Here is a 20,714-nt window from a genome sequence, read left to right as displayed (position 1 = left end):
CAGTGGGGATCCTAATTCTATATCGGTGGTGTCGTATATATGCCTTCTTTGTTAGGAACAGTGAGGGCAATGAGGAACAGAGACAGTGAGGACAAAATAGACTTTAAGCGGGTAGAATTAACTAGAAGGAGGTTATCTGAATGGTGACTAAAGTCAAGACACTAGTGAAAGTTATACCCTTCACTGCAAAGTACAAATCCTCAACCTCACTATTTAAGGGAAAATAATAAATCTAGTTTTTGATTCATTAAGTATTACGTCTTGGTGGCGCTAGCCACCGCCTGATCTAAAGGGTACAGCCATATCTATCCATCCATCCATTCATGTTAGTGTTAATTATTATCTGAGGTTTTTACATTCTAAAACCACGCCTCATTGCAGTACTGCGGCAATTTCGACAATCTTTTTTTTTTTGCCTGCACTGACACAGTACATGGGCTTCTGGTGTTTTACGTTCTTCAAAATGAGACCACCGTGGCCTGGATCGAAACCGCGAGCCTCGCGTCAGAAACCGAGCACCGTGACCGTGGTACCACTGAGGCGGACGCCTTTCTTATTGCATTAACTATTTCTCCACGATCTTCTCATCGCACAACTTGACTTGTTTTTTTTGCGACATAGCGTGTTCATTCTACACAGCGGTGCCCGGTCTTGTCTTCATGCATTGTCTTTGTATGGACGCTTCGCGAGTACAATTTGCATAAGCACTTCTGTATGATTCTGATGGATCACAGTATTAATAAATAAAGTATTTACCTAAATAATAATGCATGCTGAAAGAGTTTAAATACTGGCGGTGTGTGTGTGTGCGTGTGTACACGCTTGCCGTTTCCCCTATTATCATCCAGTGTAGAAATAATTTATTTTTGCGCATTAATGCAGCGCTGCCAGAAGCAATTCAAATTATACGCCCCATGGCAGAATTCACTGAGTCCTGTCACTAGTTGCTTCGCAGTGGTCGTAAATGATTAAAAAACAATATCAATTGCGTAATGATTCTAGACAGGACGAAAAGAAAACCTAAAGTACAGGAACAATGAAAAAAAATTGAACAGCACACATTCTTACAAGGGTCATCACACCAGCATAGAAGGCGTACCTAAACCGAGGAAAAGATCGTAGAAAGAAAGAACCTGCGTGGCTTTGTAATAGATCGGGCACTCGAACGGTCGGTAATCGAATTCCGGCCGCAGTGGCCCCACTTCGATTGAAATGAAATGTCGGAGTTCTTAAACTTAGGTGCAAATTACATAAAAACACCTGTTCAAAATTTCCGAAGTCCTCCAATGTATACCGCGTCTCTCGTGATCATATGGTGATTCCGGAACGTACACACACTCTTCAAACTTCATTTGGTACGACAACACTGCTGCGCAAAGCTTTATTCCCACAAATGAATATTACGAAAAAAAACAAGGATATCATCTGCAAAAAAACACGTGTAATATATATTTAATGATAAAGTTCTCATCGCACATAGTGAAACCAAGAATGAAGGGCAGATACAGTACCAACCAAGAGCAGCAAGCAATGTTTAAGAAGTGAAATGCGCGATTCATGCACACGAGAATCAAGCATACAGCCATCAGCGTGTCTGTTGCTTACACGAAATTGGTGCCGGTACAAATTATGCATGCGGAATACCGGCTGGAAACTTACGCTGTGAATGGATGATCTGTTTGTCGGATGCCACTTGTCATGTTTGATTTTCACTGTTGAAAAGGCCTTCATTTCGGGTCTCTTAAGAAACGATACAGCTTCCAGAGTTTCTGCAATGATTAGTGCCCTGCGGCACGCAATACCCGCTACGGTGACGGTAGCGAGCGCATTAAACCGGAGAAAAGTGAGCGCCAGCACAAATATTCGGGCGCAGCGAACACGCAGAAGTGACTGAGTGGAGTCAAAATGGCGGCCATGCCGCCGCTAAGGCCGAGGAGGCGGCACCTGCCCTTACAAAGGCTGACACCACTCTAAGCGGGGGCGAGCGCATAGAGGCATTCTACTTTACAGAACATTATCAAGTGTTCGGCAGTTTCCTCCTCCTCTCCACATGTACTGCATACCGTGTCTACCCCTCCGAATTCGGCCCGATATGTCTTGGTTCGCAATACTCCCGTCCTGGCCTCGAACAGTAGAGAACTACCCCGAGTATTATCATAGATCCTTTTCTTGGCAATTTCCTGCTTAAAAGTTCGATAGATCTCTAGTGCGGACTTTTTAAGCATGTCAATTCTCTGCATATCGGTCTCCGTTTCCTTCACTTTCTTCTTAACCTATAATTCTTTTTGGTTTGGCCAGCTGCTGTTTTCTAAGTATTTACCAGTCAATTTCCTGGTTCACTTCCTCTATTTTGTATCGACATTCTTCGTGTACAAGTAGCTGAAAACCTTCCTAGCCCGACGCTCTTCCCCCATTTCTCTCAATCGCTTCTCAAATTTTATCTTGCTACTAGCTTCCCTGCCCTCAAATGATGTTCATCCCATATCACCTTGTACTCCCTCATTTGGTGTATTCCTGTGAGCTCCTAAAGCAAACCTATCTATTCCACGTTGCTTAATTTCTAATCTTGCTTGAACTTCCGATCTCATGCACAAGACCGCATTGCTAAACATCAGCCCAGGAACCATGACCCCGTTCCATATTCCTCTTACAACATCATACCTATTGTAATTTGTGGTGTACACGTATCCCGAAGGAGTACGGCCACCAGCGTGGGTCCGGTCTTAGCGAGCCGCAGGGCACGCGTTAACCGTCGCCGTGGCGGGAAACACGATACTGCTCAAGACGCAACACTTTATTGTGGCAACACCAAACGCAGTACAGCCCGTTGCAAAAAGGCGCGGCGGGAAAGCAAGTAGGCTTATCCACGCCACGGGCACAAAGTACTACACAGGGTGCCACGAGCACGTCTCCGCGGTAAAAGTGATCCACGGAGACACCGGAACAAAGGGCCCGGTTGCTCGAGCGAGGGCAAAGGCGCTCGCGTTGGCTTCGGAGGGAGACGGGTCGGCGTAGCGAGGCCACGCACTAGGACACCGTACCGCCCTTCGGCCGTGAGTACGCCGCGGGGCAACAAAAGGTGAGCGTTCGCCTCGGGCGCGAGGCGCCGTCGGCGAAGTCCGACGAGCCCCCGACTGACGGGAGTCGACGGACGGAAAAGATAGCGCGGCTCACCGTTTGCTGTCCCAGAGAGTATCTCACTGCTCCCGACGCAGCGCGCGAAAACCTCTCGGGAGGCTCCCCGCGCGGCGCCACAGTCAACATCCGCTACCGGGTGAGGGAGTTAAACGTCACTCCGCCCTTCCCAGCGCGGCAGACAGCAAAGGAGGGCAGACATGTCGGGACATGAGAATGGCAGAAAAGGTGGCAAAGCCCGCGCAAAGGCAGCGGGCCAGCCTCGATTCCCACAAATTCCACAGTGCCCTGTTTTTCATTACCGCTGCATTCCTGTTACCTTTAGTCGACACGTACATTTCGTGTTCCCTTAGATACTCTGCCCTATTGTTTATAGGGGGCTGACTGATGGCTTGTTCCTGCTCTTGATAAGCCGCGAGTCCGACGAAAGCCGCTTCGGTTGTTCGGGGCCGCCCCGCATTTCTGGCTCGATGACGGAGCTGGTCGTTGCGGGAAGCCGGGCCTCTCCACTGGTCAGGGAGGCCGAACCCGAATTGACTGCGAGGCGCCCTGGCGTTGGCCGGCAGCATATAGCTGCTTTCAGCTGGCCTCGCGCAGGAGCCATGGTGGGAAAGGCAGCGTGGCTTCTTCGGCGACGGCCGAGAGCAGAGCACAGCCAGACGGTCTGACGTCAGTGGGTCAATGACCCCCAGCACCTCCAGCGTCCGCATCGATGGGGGGAAGCCATGACGCACTCTTCGGGCTCGCACTGAAGCGTCAAGTACTTACACACGCACGCACACACACCGCCGACGGCTGCGCGAGCGTAGGCGCAAAGCGTCCTTCGTCTCTCTCTCTCCCGGCTAGCACCGACACGCAAGGTCACACACAGCTCCCTTCGCGGTAGACGAAACGAACACGAAAAAAAAAGTAAAAACAGAGCAAAAACGACACTCAACATCTGGCAAAAACATAAAACACAAATAACACCTAATATTAGACAAAAAAATAAAATACACATGAACACTTAAAAAAAACTGGCAACAGACACGGGGGGGTCAACTTCTTTACGGGAAAAGGCCGCAAAGAAGCTAACCTATACTGAGGCTAGACAGTAAACTGAGGGCCTTCGTTTGCGGAGAAGTCCGCCGTCCGGCGCGAAATCACAAAGGTGACCGCTTTCTCAGATTATACCGGCGTGGGGTCCGAATGTGGTCCGCCGCTCCGGGTGCGCCCCGTTGCTGGCGTGAAGTGCCGCAGGGCACTGGCGCGAGCTCGTCAGGCCGTGACAAAGGGCTTCAGGTCTGCGATGTGGGCACGGCTGAGTTTTCCCAAAGGGGATATTTCAGCTAGTACGCGCCACGGACGCTCACTGACAATCGGTTTATAAGACCGGGCGGCTTTCCAACCCTTGGCTCAACCGTTTGTCAGACGTGGCAGGCACGGAATAGCGATAAAAGCCACGCTTCGTGCCGGGCCAGGTCACAACATTGCTCAGTTTGCAAAAACTTTCGAGCCACTCAGGTGACCGGCCATGGATTCGTCGTGAGAGGATCGCAACAGTGCGGCTCTCAGACTTTTGGGCATAACCACCTTAAACGGGTCGCTGGACTCGTCGTCAGTGGCTATATAGTTCAGCAGAAGCCCGTCATGGTCCAGCAAAATTAATCCGCCGGGGACTCAGCGACACACGCTGTTTCAGCCCCCTAATCGCGGCCGCCGCAGAACAAGCAGCGTAACGGCGCTCCGCGCCTCGTCAAGACGGCTTAACGGCGCCCGCCGCAAAGCAAGCAGCGTATACGGCACTCCGTCCCTCCGAGACTCGAAACGGATCACTCTGCTGAGCCTTCAGTAGCTCTTCGCTGCCGAAAGCAATTCCCATTCTCCCAAATGGGGGAGTCTGGTATCGCGCCCACTCAGGACCGCAGCAACCGCCGCGTGAGTCGGCGTTACGGGTTCACTCTCGGCCTCGTGGCCTTCGGAAAGCTCCCCCGCTCAGCCGCTTCGCGGTGCGCCGCTTACCTGGTTAGCAGCCAAGGTTTGTCCGCATGGGGACTCACCCTTCTCGCCGAATGGCGGCGAAGCTGCTGTTGCGCCCCCGACACTTGCATGTGCTAAGACACAGCGAGCGGCCGTCGCACCAAAATCCAGGTTCTCGGCGGACAACAGGGGGCACGAGATAGCGCGTCAGCTACCACGTAGGAGTGTATTCACCACAAAAAGGGGTGACGACACAGGCGAGCGCCGAAGGGCGCCCGTCGATAGAGGCGGTGGCCTCTTTGTGCAACGCGGCATGCCACGGAGCAGACATGTTGCGACGAGCCCGAATCGCGCAGGCGAACTGACTCGCTAAGAGCAGTCAAAAGCTAGAGCTTTTGATACCGCGTTGGGCGCCAGTGTGGTGTACACGTATCCCGAAGGAGTACGGCCACCAGCGTGGGTCCGGTCTTAGCGAGCCGCAGGGCACGCGTTAACCGTCGCCTTGGCGGGAAACACGATACTGCTCAAGTCGCAACACTTTATTGTGGCAACACCAAACGCAGTACAGCCCGTTGCAAAAAGGCGCGGCGGGAGAGAAAGTAGGCTTATCCACGCCACGGGCACAAAGTACTACACAGGGTGCCACGAGCACGTCTCCGCGGTAAAAGTGATCCACGGAGACACCGGAACAAAGGGCCCGGTTGCTCGAGCGAGGGCAAAGGCGCTCGCGTTGACTTCGGAGGGAGACGGGTCGGCGTAGCGAGGCCACGCACTAGGACACCGTACCGCCCTTCGGCCGTGAGTACGCAGCGGGGCAACAAAAGGTGAGCGTTCGCCTCGGGCGCGAGGCGCCGTCGGCGAAGTCCGACGAGCCCCCGACTGACGGGAGTCGACAGACGGAAAACATAGCGCGGCTCACCGTTTGCTGTCCCAGAGAGTATCTCACTGCTCCCGACGCAGCGCGCGAAAACCTCTCGGGAGGCTCCCCGCGCGGCGCCACAGTCAACATCCGCTACCGGGTGAGGGAGTTAAACGTCACTCCGCCCTTCCCAGCGCGGCAGACAGCAAAGGAGGGCAGACATGTCGGGACATGAGAATGGCAGAAAAGGCGGCAAAGCCCGCGCAAAGGCAGCGGGCCAGCCTCGATTCCCACAAATTCCACAGTGCCCTGTTTTTCATTACTGCTGCATTCCTGTTACCTTTAGTCGACACGTACATTTCGTGTTCCCTTAGATACTCTGCCCTATTGTTTATCTATACGCCCAGATAGATATTTGTATTTAGCTGTTATCTCTAGCGTGACGTCCTGTATTCTAAGCCCACTACCTTCATTGTCACTAAAAATCATGACTGCTGATTTTTCCTACTGAATCTGAAGTCTAACCTATCTCCCTCATTGCCACAGATGTCCACCAATCTCTGCAAATCTTCCTTGTTGTTGGCCATTAGCACTATATTGCCACGTGCCATGCCGTTCTGCGCATGGTTGAAATAGACCATGATGAAGATGGTTAGCGCCAGACCGAGCACGTAGGCAACAAAGCTGCTCACGAAGTAGAGATTCCTTTGCTTGTTTAGGCTGGAGTCGAACCGCAGCAGGAGGGCGATGAAGATGCCAGGAATGACGATGTCTCCCAGGCCGAGCATGGCAAAGTGCTCGCCCGCAAAGCCGCTCTCAAGGAAATCTTGGGGGAAAACCAATTTGATGGTGCTTCGAAAGACTTGGCGACGATGAACATGACGTTTGTGCCAAAGACCCAAAAGATGTCGTAGACAAAGAGGCCACCGAGGAGGATGCAACCCGTTGCCACGGTGTTTATGTGCAGCAGCTTGACGCCATTAACAGCAAAGGCAAGCCCAAACAAGTTGTTGGCCACCCAGTGCTTTTTTCAAAGATACCAGACTCCGATGAGACAGCAGAAGATCCAGCAGGCTATGTCATCATAGCTGAAGCGGTAATCGAAGTGCTCTCCGCACTCATCGGTCTGCGTGGTAGACCATCGCTGGAAGGAGATCCTATACTCCCACCGATAAAAGTGGCTGGGCAGCAATTTTCGCAAGACACAGCTGAACGCGGGGCTCAGTATGTGAGCCATGGCTAATACTCCGAGTAAAAAGAGGTACCCCGTGAGGAGGAGGTTGATGTACTCTTTTGAGAAGAGCTTGAAGAAAATGTACAACCCAAACAGCGCTCCACTGGCTATGACTTGAAACATGGCGGCATCTTTCCTCGTCATGGTTTCGGGCTTTTTGCACGACTCCTCTTGTTTCTGTTCGTGTGTTACAGATTTGAAGGTGCCCAGAACGATGGGGAAGAAAGCCATAAGCATGATGCTGGTGTAGGCAACTGCCTGACCAGCGGGGGTCAATGCCACGTGCCATGCCGTTCTGCGCAGCTGCCACTATAGAGCGACAGCCGTCGCATCATTTAGATAGGCTAGAGCGAACTGCAATTAACTTCCGATGGGCCCATCATATCAGACAGTGCAGTATCTGATGATAGGTGTGCGCATGTTCTGTGTTTTCTTCTCAGCGCTTAAATAACTGGCAGTGCGTAAGCTGTGGGTTGTTCTTTTGTAGAACGGCAGCTGTGCATGGGCGCGCCGCTTTGATCCTGTTAGTGTTCTTTTTGTGTCCTAAGCGAGAGGCACAAGTACGCCTCCTTACTAATAAACTTTGTCTGCCGCACCCTCGTCTTCTGTGGATTCCAGTGACGACGACGCACGTGACATCTGGTGGAGGTGCTGGGTATGTTCAGTAACCCCTTGTACAGCCGTGACACCAGTCCTCACCAAGCAAAAGAAGACGACCAGAGAAGAAGCCGCCGACAGCTAGGACTTCCCCCGGAGCACGGCCTCCTTCCAGAAAAACCACCCGCCACGAAAGAAGCCAGGCCTGTCAAGATGAGTGAAGCCCAGTTGCCAACAGCCGTCGTATTGCAGAAACCCCGTGAACCCCCTAAATTCCGCGGAACGCCGTGCGACGACCCCGAGGACTGACTGGAACAGTTCGAGCGCGTGGCGGCCATCAAGAAGTGGAATGACGAAGCGAAGTTGCTGTGTGTCTACTTTACACTGGAAGAGTCTGCGCGTACCTGGTTTCTTAACCACGAATTCGTGCTTAGGGCGTGGGAGGATTTCAAAGGTAGCGTTCTTCGGACGTTTTCAAGCGTCGCTCGCAAGGAACGGGCGGAGAGGCAGCTACATTCACGCTTCCAGCTCCCTTACGAGAGCGTCGCTGTCTTGGTCGAAGAAATGAAGCATCTATTTGGTCGAGCAGATCAGGAAATGCCGGAGGAAAAAAAACTCGGATTCCTTATCAGAGGAGTGAAAGAAGAACTTTCTGCTGGATTAATGCGCAATCCACCGCAAACTGTCTCCCGATTTGTAACGGAAGCAGCCGCCATGGAAAAGATTCTCGATGTGCGGCGGAGACAGTATAGACGCCCTGCTCTGGTAGGCGGTACGTCGCCGGCCGAGCTTAATGCCTAACCGTCAGCAACCTTCAAGACACCATAAAGGCTGTTGTGCAAGAAGAACTACGGAAGATGTTCCCGAGTTCTTGTCCTCAAGTCGCGACATTGAGCGATGTCGTCAGACAAGAAGTTCAGCAGGCGCTGGGGACCGGACCATTACTTCCACCCAGCCAGGAGCCTGAGTGGGCTCCACGAGGACCGCAAATCATGTCGTACGCCGCGGCCTTGCGCAACCCGGTGCGCCCTGCCCAACCGACGTACTTTCCACCGCCACGCCCACAACCAAATGTCTACCGACCTCCTGCCGAAAGAGCCGTCCCTAGAAAGTCCGACGTGTGGAGGACTGACGACCATCGCCCGCTGTGCTTCCACTGCAGTGAACCTGGCCACTTGTACCGTAACTGTTTATATAGTAACCTCGGAATACGTGGATTTCACGTCGGCGTTTCACGTCCGCAACCTGTTCAAAGACCAGCTGAGATTGAAGACTATTTGCAGCGACAAAGTTTGCCAGCGGGCCGCTGCAGGTCACCATCACCTTCGTCTCGCCGTTACCCATCGCCACACCCTGCCAACACAGGAGCATCACGGGGAAGGTCCCCTAGCCCTCATTTGGGAAACTAAAGACGGCAACCAATGGAGGTGTGGTTGCTGCCTGGCGCACCCCTGAAGACCCTCCCCAGCCCGAAAGTCCCAGTGGAGCAACACTACCTGCAGCGTGTGAGAGACACGAGCGACATATCCGCACTAAGTTCCGTCCAAGCCGCAACAGTACACCACGACAGACCTGCAACGCCAAAATAAAATCGACCGATCTGGGAGTGAAAAGCGACAACCGGGACGTAATTGCATTGGTTGATACCGGTGCTGACTTCTCCGTCATGAGTGCGGTGTTCGCCGATCAGTTGAAGAAGGTGCTGACTTCGTGGGAAGGCCCGCAGGTACGAACAGCAGGCGGTCACGTCATAACACCAAAGAGAAGATGCACAGCTCGTGTGGTTGTGGAAGGGCATACGTACCCTACTGTTTTCGTCGTCCTGGGCCAGTGCTCTAGGAACGTCATTCTTGCTGCGGACTTCCTTTTGGCAAGCAAAGCAATCGTAGATCTTCGAGTGCAAACAATCACCCTGTCACCAGATACGGGCGTCACGCGAAATCCAAGTCCTGCATTATCAGCGGCGCTAATGATTCTCGACGAGCATGTCACATTGCCACCACGCTCGAGTGCTGTCATCCCCGTGGGCTCTGACAGCTGCATCTGCGCGGAAGGCTTGGTCGAGACCAACGAGAGTTTGCTCTTTGAAAAAGGTTTGGCTATCGCCAGAGGAATCGTTCACATCGTTGAAGGAACCGTCAGTGTACTAATAACTAATTCCTGCTCGGAATATCGTCACCTTGCAAAGGGCACCACTGTGGCACTATTCGAAACCATCCCGGACATAAGCGATGTAATCACGATCGACGACGCACTTCATCCTCGTACACATGACGTGTTCTTTAACGTGAATCCAGCGTTGCCCCCGGAAAGACACGAAAGGCTGGGGAAACTGCTCTATAGCTACCAGGATTGTTTCGCCACGTCACCCAAGATCCGCCAGACAACGCTTGTGAAACATCGCATCATAACTGATGAAAATGTGCAACCAAGTCACCAATCGCCGTACCATTTGTCCATGAAAGAGCGCGAGGCAGTCCGGAAACAGGTACAAAAAATGCTTCATGACAACATCATTGAGCCCTCCCGAAGCCCGTGGGCTTCCACTGTAGTGATCGTGAAAAAACGAGACGGCACTCCAAGATTTTGCGTCGACTATCGCTGACTCAATAAGGTAACGAGAAAGGACGTTTATCCGCTCCCTCAAATTGATGACGCCCTCGATCGTCTCTGCAATGCCAGATACTTTTCATCTATGGATCTAAGGACTGGCTACTGGCAGGTGGAAGTTGACGAAAGGGATCGCGAAAAGACGGCGTTTATTACACCAGATGGACTATAGCAGTTTCAAGTCATGCCATTTGGACTTTGCACTGCCCCTGCAATTTTCCAAAGGGTAATGGACACTGTATTGGCTGGCCTGAAATGGCAAACTTGTTTGGTGTATTTGGACGACGTCATAGTCTTCGCTCCATCTTTCGAGGAACACATCAGCATTTTAAAAGTGGTACTTGATGCACTTAAGGCTTCAGGACTTACGCTAAAGCCCGAAAAATGCCGTTTTGCCTACGAGCAGCTGAAGTTCCTTGGTTATGTCGTCAGTTCTGTCGGCGTTCTACCAGACCCAGAGAAGACAGCTGCAGTTCGAGACTTCCCGCAGCCCCGCAAAAAGAAGAGCCTCCGAAGCTTCCTCGGACTTTTCACGTACTATAGGCGCTTTGTCAAGGACTTCTCGCAGGTCTCCGAGCCCCTGACACGTCTAATGAAAGAAGACAGCTCGTTTGTGTGGGAAGCACCCCAAGAAGAAGCATTTCGGGAGCTCAAAAGACGTCTTCAAGAGCCCCCTATTTTGGCTCACTTTGACGAGAACGCGACAACAGAAATCCACACCGACGCCAGCAGTGTCAGCCTCGGTGCCGTTCTTGTTCAAAGGCGGGACGGACGAGAACATGTCATCGCCTACGCTAGTCGATCTTTGTCTAAGGCAGAGTACAATTATTCCGCGACTGAAAAGGAATGCTTGGCAATTGTGTGGGCAACTTCCAAATTATGCCCATATTTGTACGGCAGGCCTTTTACCGTCATTACCGACCACCATGCTTTATGCTGGCTTGCGAACCTAAAGGATCCATCCGGATGTCTCGCAAGGTGGAGCTTGCGGCTCCAGGAGTTCGAGATATCGGTAGTGCACAAGAACGGAAGAAAGCATTCCTACGCAGATTGTCTGTCTCGAGCCCCGGTTGAGCAACCACCACCATGTGCAGACGACGAAGCCAGTTTCTGTGCTTCCGACTTAGCCGCCCAACAACGGGCCGACTCTGAACTGTCTCATTGAACATCTTGAAGAAAAACGTACGGAGATACCCAAAACTTTCAGGCGTGCTCTTCACACATTCTGCTTAAAAGACCTTGTGAAAAAGAACTTCGACTCTAGGAAGAGCACCTACCTTCTCGTCGTGCCGTCGTCATTGCGTCAGGAAATCTTGTAGGCGTCACATGACGAACCAACCTCCGGGCATCTTGGGTGTACACGAACGCTTTCGCGGATCCGTGAGCATTACTACTGGCCGCACATTCTAGAAGACGTCAAGCATTACGTACGAACGTGCCGAGAGTGTCAACGCCGCAAGAGACCGCCAACAAAACCCGCTGGATTACTCCAGCCACTTCAACCCTCAACAAGGCCCTTCGAACAAATCGGAATGGACTTTCTGGGACCCTTCTCGACGTCTACCGCAGGAAATAAGTGGATCATTGTGGCGAAAGATTACCTGACTCGCTACACGGAAGCCCACGCCCTTGCTCGAGCCACTGCTGAAGAAGCCGCCAGATTCTTCGTTCACCGAATTGTCCTGCGCCACGGTGCACCTCAGGTCGTTATCACTGACAGAGGGACAGCCTTCTGTTGCGAACTGATGCAAGCCATTTTGCGGTACAGCCACACCACCCATCGCCAAACTACCGCATACCACCCGCAAACTAACGGTCTCACAGAACGGCTCAGAAAGACCCTGGCGGACATGATGTCGATGTTAAACATAAAACATGGGATGAAGTGCTCCCATATGTCACCTTCGCATATAATACGGCCGCCCAGAAGACAACCGGGCTGACACCATTCGCTCTTGTTTACGGACAGGAAGCGACAACGACTCTGGACGCAATGTTGCCGCATGTAAACCAAGGCGACCCGGACGTAGCGATATTTCAACAATGCGCTGAAGAGGCCAGGCAGCTGGCTCGACTGCGAACGGCAACCAAGCAAGCGACGGATGCCCGACACTACAACCTGTGACACCGCCATCAGGTATACACACCCGGCGAACAAGTTTGGCTATGGGCACCAGTTCGCCGACGAGGCCTCAGGGAAAAGCTTCTGCGGCGTTATTTTAGCTCCTACAAAATTGTTCGTCGCGTAGAGCCACTGATCTATGAAATCGTCCCGGATGGTGTGACAGACTCCCAGCGTCGACGTGTGCGGTCTGAAATTGTTCACGTCGTGCGTTTGAAACGCTATTATGCGCGCTAGCAGACATTATGTGCGCTTGTTCCTCTATCTTTTTTTTTTGTGAAAACTTCAGTGCCTTATGACTTCAGTGCGAGGCGATGTTTTTGAAGGGGGGAGCAATGCCACGTGCCATGCCGTTCTGTGCAGCTGCCACTATAGAGCGACAGCCGTCGCGTCATTTAGATAGGCTAGAGCGGACTGCGATTAACTTCCGATGGGCCCATCGTATCAGACAGTGCAGTATCTGATGATAGGTGTGCGCATGTTCTGTGTTTTCTTCTCAGCGCTTAAATAACTGGCAGCGCGAAAGCTGTGGGTTGTTCTTTGGTGGAACGGCAGCTGTGCATGGGCACGCCGCTCCGATCCTGTTAGTGTTTCTTTTGTTTCCTAAGCGAGAGGCACAAGTACGTCTCCTTACTAATTAACCTTGTCTGCCGCACCCTCGTCTTCTGTGGATTCCAGTGACGACGACGCACGTGACAATATCATCTGCGTACATCAATGCTGGTAGTGCCTGTTCAATGAATTTTCCTTGTTTGACGAAAAAGAGGTTGAAGCCCAGTCCACTTCCCTCTAATTTGGCCTCTAACCATTGTAGGTACATCATGAATAACAAGGGTGATAGAGGACACCCCTGCCTAAGTCCCCGTTTAACCTCTGTGGGCTTGGATAACTGGTTTTCCCACTTTATAACTACCTTGTTACTTTTATAGATTTCCTTTAAGAGATTAGTGACTCCATCTTCCACATCCAGTGTGTCTAGTATTCCCCACAAGTCCTCTTGAACCGCGCAATGTACGCTCCCTTGATATCCAAAAATGCTAGCCACAGGGGCCTGAGTTCCTTTTCTGCTATTTCGATGCATTGCGTCAGTGACAACAGATTGTCTTCCAACCTCCTGTGTTTCCGAAACCCATTCTGCAGTTCCCCCAGCAACCCCTCATCATCTATCCATGCCTGCAATCTTTCCTTTATAATCTGAATCGCCAGCCTGTAGACCACTGATGTCACTGTTATAGTACGGTAGTTGTTTATGTCATCTTTGTCCCCTTTCCTTTATAGATCATGCTCATCCTGCTAAGTTTCCATCTATCGGGAACTTCACCATCGATTATTATTTTGCACACTGCCTCTCTCAAAGCCTACTTAGACTTCGGACCTAATGTCTTTATCAGCCTAATTGGAATGTCATCTGGGCCTGTTGATGTACTACTGAACCCTCTTCTCAGCCCTTTCCCACTCTCGTTGTGAAAATGGAGCCATTGCGCCACTTCATCCATCCTTGTCTATTGTGGTGCATAAGGCACTTCTTTGTGGAAATTTTTCTGTCAACTTTGTTCTTATATAATTAATAGCTTCATCCCCTTCTAGCCTAGCACCTCTAGCAGTAGTTATAAACATCTGCTCTAGGTTTGTTTCATATCTTAGGGAGTTTAGATGGCTCCAAAATTTTGCAGCTGCCTTTCTGTCCTTTTTATGTTCTTCTGCCAGCCACTGAGCACCCTTTCTTCAAATCTTTTCATTGATTAAGAGGGATGCTTCCCTTCTAGAGCTTAGAAAGATGTCCCATTTTCTTTCAACTTCATCTGTCGGTTCACCCCGCTGCTTAGCATGTCTGTGTTCCCTAGAGGCTTCCTGACGTTTTTCTATGGCTCTCTTAACTTCTCATCTCACCAACTCTTGGGCTTGTGTCTTCTTGTCCAAGGTGACTTGTCACGTGCCTTAGCAAGCTCTAGCCCAAACAGTCTAACTAGATTTGTGTATGTCCACACAGTTTTATTATCCAGAGTGATTACTTTCTCAATTTCTTTAGTAGGAATTTCTATTTCTTTCTGAATGAAAATTTTTCTGTAGTTCCTCATCTTGTATCCTTCCCACGTTCGCTGCTCTTCCAAAACTTAGCTTGATAAGTTTGTGATCACAACCCAGACTTCTGGAGCCACCTTCATCTATGTGCATTCCCCTGAGCTTATCATACATCTTATGTGACATCAGTGCATAATCTATCGTTGACTGCAGCCTTCCTACCTCCCATGTTATTTGCCCTTCACACTTCTCGGTCCTGCTGCAAATGATCAAATCATGCTTTTCACACATATCCATGATCATTTTGCCTGTTGAGTTAGTATACCCATCTATATCTTCTATGTGCGCATTCATGTTTCCGGTCGCTAGCGTCACCTGTGGCGGACGGTGCAACAACGCAACACTTTGCATAGCCTCCGAAACAGTGGTGCACAGTTGCAGGTCTCGTACAACTCTCGACTGACGCGCCCCTATGGGCCGCAGATTGAAAACGCCTAGCTGGTACCGCCCGCCGCCGTGATAATGGATGAATGGATGTGGGTGTACCCTTTAGATCGGGCGGCGGCTAACGCTGCCTAGCCGTAATACTTAGTGAACTAACTACTAGATTTATCTTTTTTTTCCTTTAAATTGTAACGTTGGACGGGTACTTTGCAGTGAAGGGTTTAATTTTCACTCGTGCCTTGACTTTAGCCACGAATCAGATAACCTCCTCCTAGTTAATTCTACCCGCTTAAAGTCCATTTTGCCCTCCCTGTCCCTGAACCCCAGTGCTTTGAAAAACTCTACGCCATCATCCTGAACTATAGGGTGAAGCCCTTTACAGAACATTATCAAGTGTTTGGCAGTTTATTCTTCCTCTCCACACGCACTGCATACTGTGTCTATCCCTTCGTATTTGACACGATATGTTTTGGTTCGCAATACTTCCGTTCTGGTATCAAACAGTAGAGAACTACCCCGAGTATTATCATAGATTCTTTCTTTGGCAATTTCTTGCTTAAAAGTTCGATAGATCTCTAGTGCGGACTTCTCAATCATGCCAATTCTCCCCATGTCAGTCTCCGTTTCCTTCACTTTCTTCTTAACCGATAGTTCTTCTTGGTTTTGCCACCTGCTGTTTTCTCAGTATTTACCAGTCAATTTCTTGGTTTGCTTCCTCTATTTTGTATCAACATTCTTCATGTACAAGTAGCTAAAAACCTTCCTAGCCCAACGCTCCTCCCTAATTTCTCTCAATCGTTTCTCAAATTTTATCTTGCTTCTAGCTTCCCTGCCCTCAAGCCTTGTACTCCCTGATTTGGTGTATTCCCGTGAGCTCCTAAAGCAAGCCTACCTATTTCACGTTGCTTAATTTCCAATTTTGCTTGAACTTCTGATCTGATGCACGAGACTGCATTGCCGAACATCAGCCCAGGAACCATGACCCCTTTCCATATTCCTCTCACAACATCATACCTATTGTAATTCCACAGTGCCCTATTTTTCATCACTGCTGCATTCCTGTTACCTTTAGCCGTCGCGTATATTTCGTGTTCCCTTAGGTACTCGGTCCCATTGCTTATCCATATGCCCAGATATTTGTATTTATCTGTTATCTCTAGCGTGACCTCCTGTATTCTAAGCTCACTACCTTCGTTATCATTAAAAATTATGACTGCTGATTTTTCCTTACTGAATCTAAAATCTAACCTATCTCCCTCATTACCACAGATGTCCATCAATCTATGCAAATCTTCTTTGTTGTCGGCCATTAGCACTATATCATCTGCGCACATTAATGCTGGTAATGCCTAGTGAGTTTGAGTCAACAATTCTGGGCGTGTTGTGTGTAGCACAACTAATTCCGGCTGATGCAGAGCGCAGAACCAATTCCCGACCCGTCAACTAGCAAAGCCTATCGGTTCCGCGACGGCAAACGCCGGAGAACTGCGCACGAGAAATAAAGGAGACTCCTTCGTTCGCACGTTTCACGAGCTGAGCAGTTAAGGTCACCCCCGTTCGGGACTAGAAGGGGAAGGCTTACTCGGAATAGCGTGTGGCAAGAGGCAGGTCCGGCGCCACCGTCTCAGTTTAAGCCATTGTTGGCATGCACGCGTGCCATTGAGAATGACGCAGGGACGCGACCACTTGGCTGACCGAGACATAGAGGGGGCAGGGAGATGAGCATAACCACCCCGCTGTACGTCATTGCCGAGTGCTGTTAGGCTGTCGGGGCGCCTCGCTGTCGCATGCACACCTGGTAAGCGCACGGAGCCCAACGGTGTACTCACCGCTCTGAAGGAGGCTTCTACGAAGCAACATTTAATGAGAGAGCTGACGGGGCTCGAGCGTGAGAACCGCTGCCGACGAAAGTCGGCCGACCTCCGTCGGCCGACGGAGGCAGCACGGCCTGGAATAGGTGAGAGTGACACACGCGGGGAACCTATCCCTTTGTGTGTATTATTTGGTAACGTGGTTTTTACCAATGCAGTGTTCATTATGGAAGTGTTTCTGCAATTGGTTGTGGCAATGTGAGCCCACACGTGTGATTGGCTTCTGTGAAGACTCTTTGTTCAACCGAGCGTTAAAAAAGGATGTTTGAATCTGAAATAAGAGAGCGGAAGGGCTCGGGCAGTAGCCTGAGGCTGCAATAAAGCGTCTCTTCACCGGACTACGGCTTTTCCTTCGCGCTGCCACCGTGCACTCGTATCATCGAGGGCACCCATCCCGAACCACAAACATCTTTCCTCCTTGGCTAGTGTAGAAGCTAGCCAAGAAGGAGGAAATTAACTGGCGCAGTCGACGTGGAGTGGAGAGCCCGCAGCGAGGAAGGTGCTAAAGTCAGGGAAGCTGACAAGACGCACGCTGTTTCGGGACCTGCTGGTGCGCTGCGAAAAGCAGCATTGTCACCCGGTACGAGCCTGCCGGTCAACATTGGAGCCTGGAATTGGGCAGTTCAAGAGCACTGCGCATCACTGAACGAGAGCAGAGCCAAAGGTCGTCGTTGAGCGACGGACTTACCGGAGAGGCGCTGCAGGGCGCTGCTTCAGGAGCAGAGAGCAGAGCAGCGGCAGGGGAGACCGGGCGGAGACTTTCTGCTTTGGAAGTGGTCGTCGCACATAGCGTTGGTGACGAGATCGACGCAGTTCCTACTGTCAAGTTCATCGGGCGACGCATCGCTGCAAGGTGAGGCCTGCTTTGTGTACTCTCAGGGCCCCCGAAATTTGTTTTTACTGAATGCACTTGCGTTCAGGCACTCTCTGGGAGATGGCGGACTCAAATAGAGGTGTGATAGAAGGGTATGCCGTTAGTGAATCGGATCGCACCCGAAAAGTGAAGCTTGAAATTGAAGCGCTGAAGCTCAAACTTCAGCTAGAAAAGATGAGATCATCCCGTACCTTGTCAGAGGAGCCGGAAAACCAGAACCAGCATTCTAGTATCATACGGTACGCGAAAGAGCTGAAAGCAGTCTTAGCATCTATGCCCACTAATGAGCCTATGATTCCTGCTTGGTTCAAACATGTGGACGCTCTCTTTGCGGCATTGAGCATACCCGAGTGAATACAGGGTACGATTATACAGCCAATTTTATGTGACAACATGCGCACGTTCGTCGCCAATCAGGCAGAGGCTGGGGTGATGCCGTACACGGATTTGAAGTCTAGAGTGTTAAAGGAGCTGCGTATGACTCCCAGCGAGTACCGCCGTCTGTTTGTGGAAATCAAAAGAGAGGAAGGCGAGTCTTGGAACCAAGTGAGTGCGTGCCTGGAGACCATGTTCACTTATTACGTTAGAAGTAGAGAAGTGGAGACATCTGAAGGTCTTCAGGAGCTGCTGATAGCTGACAGGGTAAAACAGATAATGCCTGATGATCTCCGCTCTCTGGTAACTCAGCAGGAAGTAAAGGGTTGGTTGAGCCCCAGGGATATTGCGGAAGTAGCCGCCAATTTGGAAGAAAGCCTCGACAGGGGCAGGCAGGGCAGCTACCGCAATGATGGGCCAGGAAATTCTAATTATAGGTCGCCAGCCAAACCATCGTCTAGTGCTAATTTCAGCCCTAGTTCAGGAGTATGTTTTCGATGCGGAAGGCAGGGTCACTTCCAAAGAAATTGTGAGCTCTCATGTGACACAGCTGCTAATAAAGCAGAAGTTTCTTGCGTAGCTGCCCAGAATGAGCGGTCATTTGAGAGCCCAGCTACATCGTTGCGACACTCTGCCGTCATGAAAAACTCACTCATGAGAAACTCGCGTCTTGACATTCTCGTAGGAAGCAAGTCCTGTTTTGCACGCGTTGACACAGGTGCGGATGTTACAGTGGTACGAGAGAATGAAGCGTCCGCTGAAGTTTTGGACCAGAGTAGGGACACAATAAGGCTAACATGCGTTTTTGGTGATGATGTTACTGCACGTCTGCTGTACGTACCTCTAGCTCTCCCAACCTCGTCGGGAAGCGCTGCTCAGCCTGTAAAATTGCGATGCGCAGTGACCGATCAGTTGAATACGAGTGTGTTGGTATTGCTCAGTCCTGCTGATTATGAGTGCCTTCATCATCACCGGCAAAAGCAGTGCGCGGCCTAAATGAGGGTAATAAGGGAGAAATCAGCTGTTCAAGACAGGGCATTACACCGAAGCAGTATTCACCGATGAGGGAGCCAGAGCATGTGCCTCGAGGTTTTAGCCTTAGCACTAACGCCATGGAGCGCACAGTGGAGAAACAGGACGGCTGAGCAAGGAAGCCACAAACGATTAAGTCCGCTTCACTTGTAGAGCAGGCGCAGTTGAACAGTTGCGATTCTGCTGCGGAACGTGATGTGGACAGCGAGCGGCTTGGTTCATTTTGTGAAAATTATCGCGACGGGCAACATGAACCAACACCACCTAGATAAGTTCAGGCAGGCCTCTTCACTGCCGCCGTGACGTCACGCACCTGGCCCGTCGATACAGTGGTAGGCACTGTACCGTCGACGCGCGCGCGCGCAAGCCGCTGCGGCGCGGACGCTTTTCGCGCGGCGGCCACTACAGATGAGTAAAACATTAATTTCTGCATTGCCGCGATATAGGCATAGAATATAAAATTTCTGAACGAACGTTATTTCACATCAAGATGAAATAGTGCTGTTCCGCTCCATCTTGGCGGACGTAACTGCTTCAGATTGCACTTAAAAGAAATGTACCCAAGTCCCGGGCACCTGGCAAAATATTTATTACAATGTAAGTACCATGTATCACAAGGAACATACGAACTTCCAGCTTTTAGCAGTCATATTGACATCTATGACTACATTGTGCAACACAAAAAACCGAAACTGACAAGATTAAGCAAAAAAAAAAACAAGGCGCTAGATTATTCGTTATAATGTTTCAAAATTTATCACAGTGAAAAAACTTTTAGCATCTGGTACAGCCATATTCACAGCCATAATCACATTATGGGGCAAACAGAAAAACACAACTGCTTTTAGAACGAAAGAAACTAGCTACTGGAGTATTTATTACAATGTATAAAGTGTATCACAAGGAACAAACATTTAGCATTTGGAACAGTCATATTCAAAGCCATATTCACATTGTATGACAAAAAGAAAATACGAACCGGCCAGCTTAAAAAAAACTAGCCATTAGTAAAGCTTGTTTCATATTTTAGCGAAGGGGCCACCAGCAAAGTTTACTGTAGCGTTAGCAACTTTCTTTGCTTTGTACAGGCTTTTTCTTTCATGACACTGTCATTCCTGCAAGCGACATAGTTTTTTAGAAGCGTGTTGACAGCTGGTTTTAGAATGTTCTTGAGTACGGTATCTGGATGGTGGCCACTTGCACACATGTCCAACTCCTCGCCGTCGCTTAGTAGGAACTGCATGATGCTCAAGAGGACCATCCTTTGGTTGGCTTCTGCATGAAACCGCTGCTCCTGTTCCTTTCTGACAAGGTGCTCTAATACTATCTTAGTGCCAAGAACAACATTAACAACAAAAGGCTGCGGAAACTTCAAGCCGCCTCTGCTCATGCTGTCAATGAGTACGTGCTCACTTTGCTGCAGTTATCGGTCAGTGATCATGAGCTGTGACTGACAATCCTCACATGGCTCACGTTTAATTGCAACATGCGCACAATAGCCTGCAATGCATGCCAACGCAGGCACGTCAGTTTGTGATGTCTTCAGGTCACTTTGGGCGAGTTTGATGGCATACTTTGCT

At 50.4% G+C, this 20,714-nt stretch overlaps 1 pseudogene; it reads right to left on the bottom strand.

The window, feature by feature from the left end:
- Positions 1 to 6,423: 6,423 nt before the first annotated feature.
- LOC119169928 (signal peptide peptidase pseudogene) lies at positions 6,424 to 7,567 on the bottom strand (annotated as a pseudogene).
- Between the last annotated feature and the right edge of the window lie 13,147 nt (positions 7,568 to 20,714).

This window comes from Rhipicephalus microplus, chromosome 2 (assembly GCF_043290135.1).
Source record: "Rhipicephalus microplus isolate Deutch F79 chromosome 2, USDA_Rmic, whole genome shotgun sequence".
In the NCBI taxonomy this organism is placed as follows: Eukaryota; Metazoa; Arthropoda; class Arachnida; order Ixodida; family Ixodidae; genus Rhipicephalus; species Rhipicephalus microplus.
Note: the sequence above shows the minus strand (reverse complement) of the source record. Positions and strands in the feature narration are given on the sequence as shown.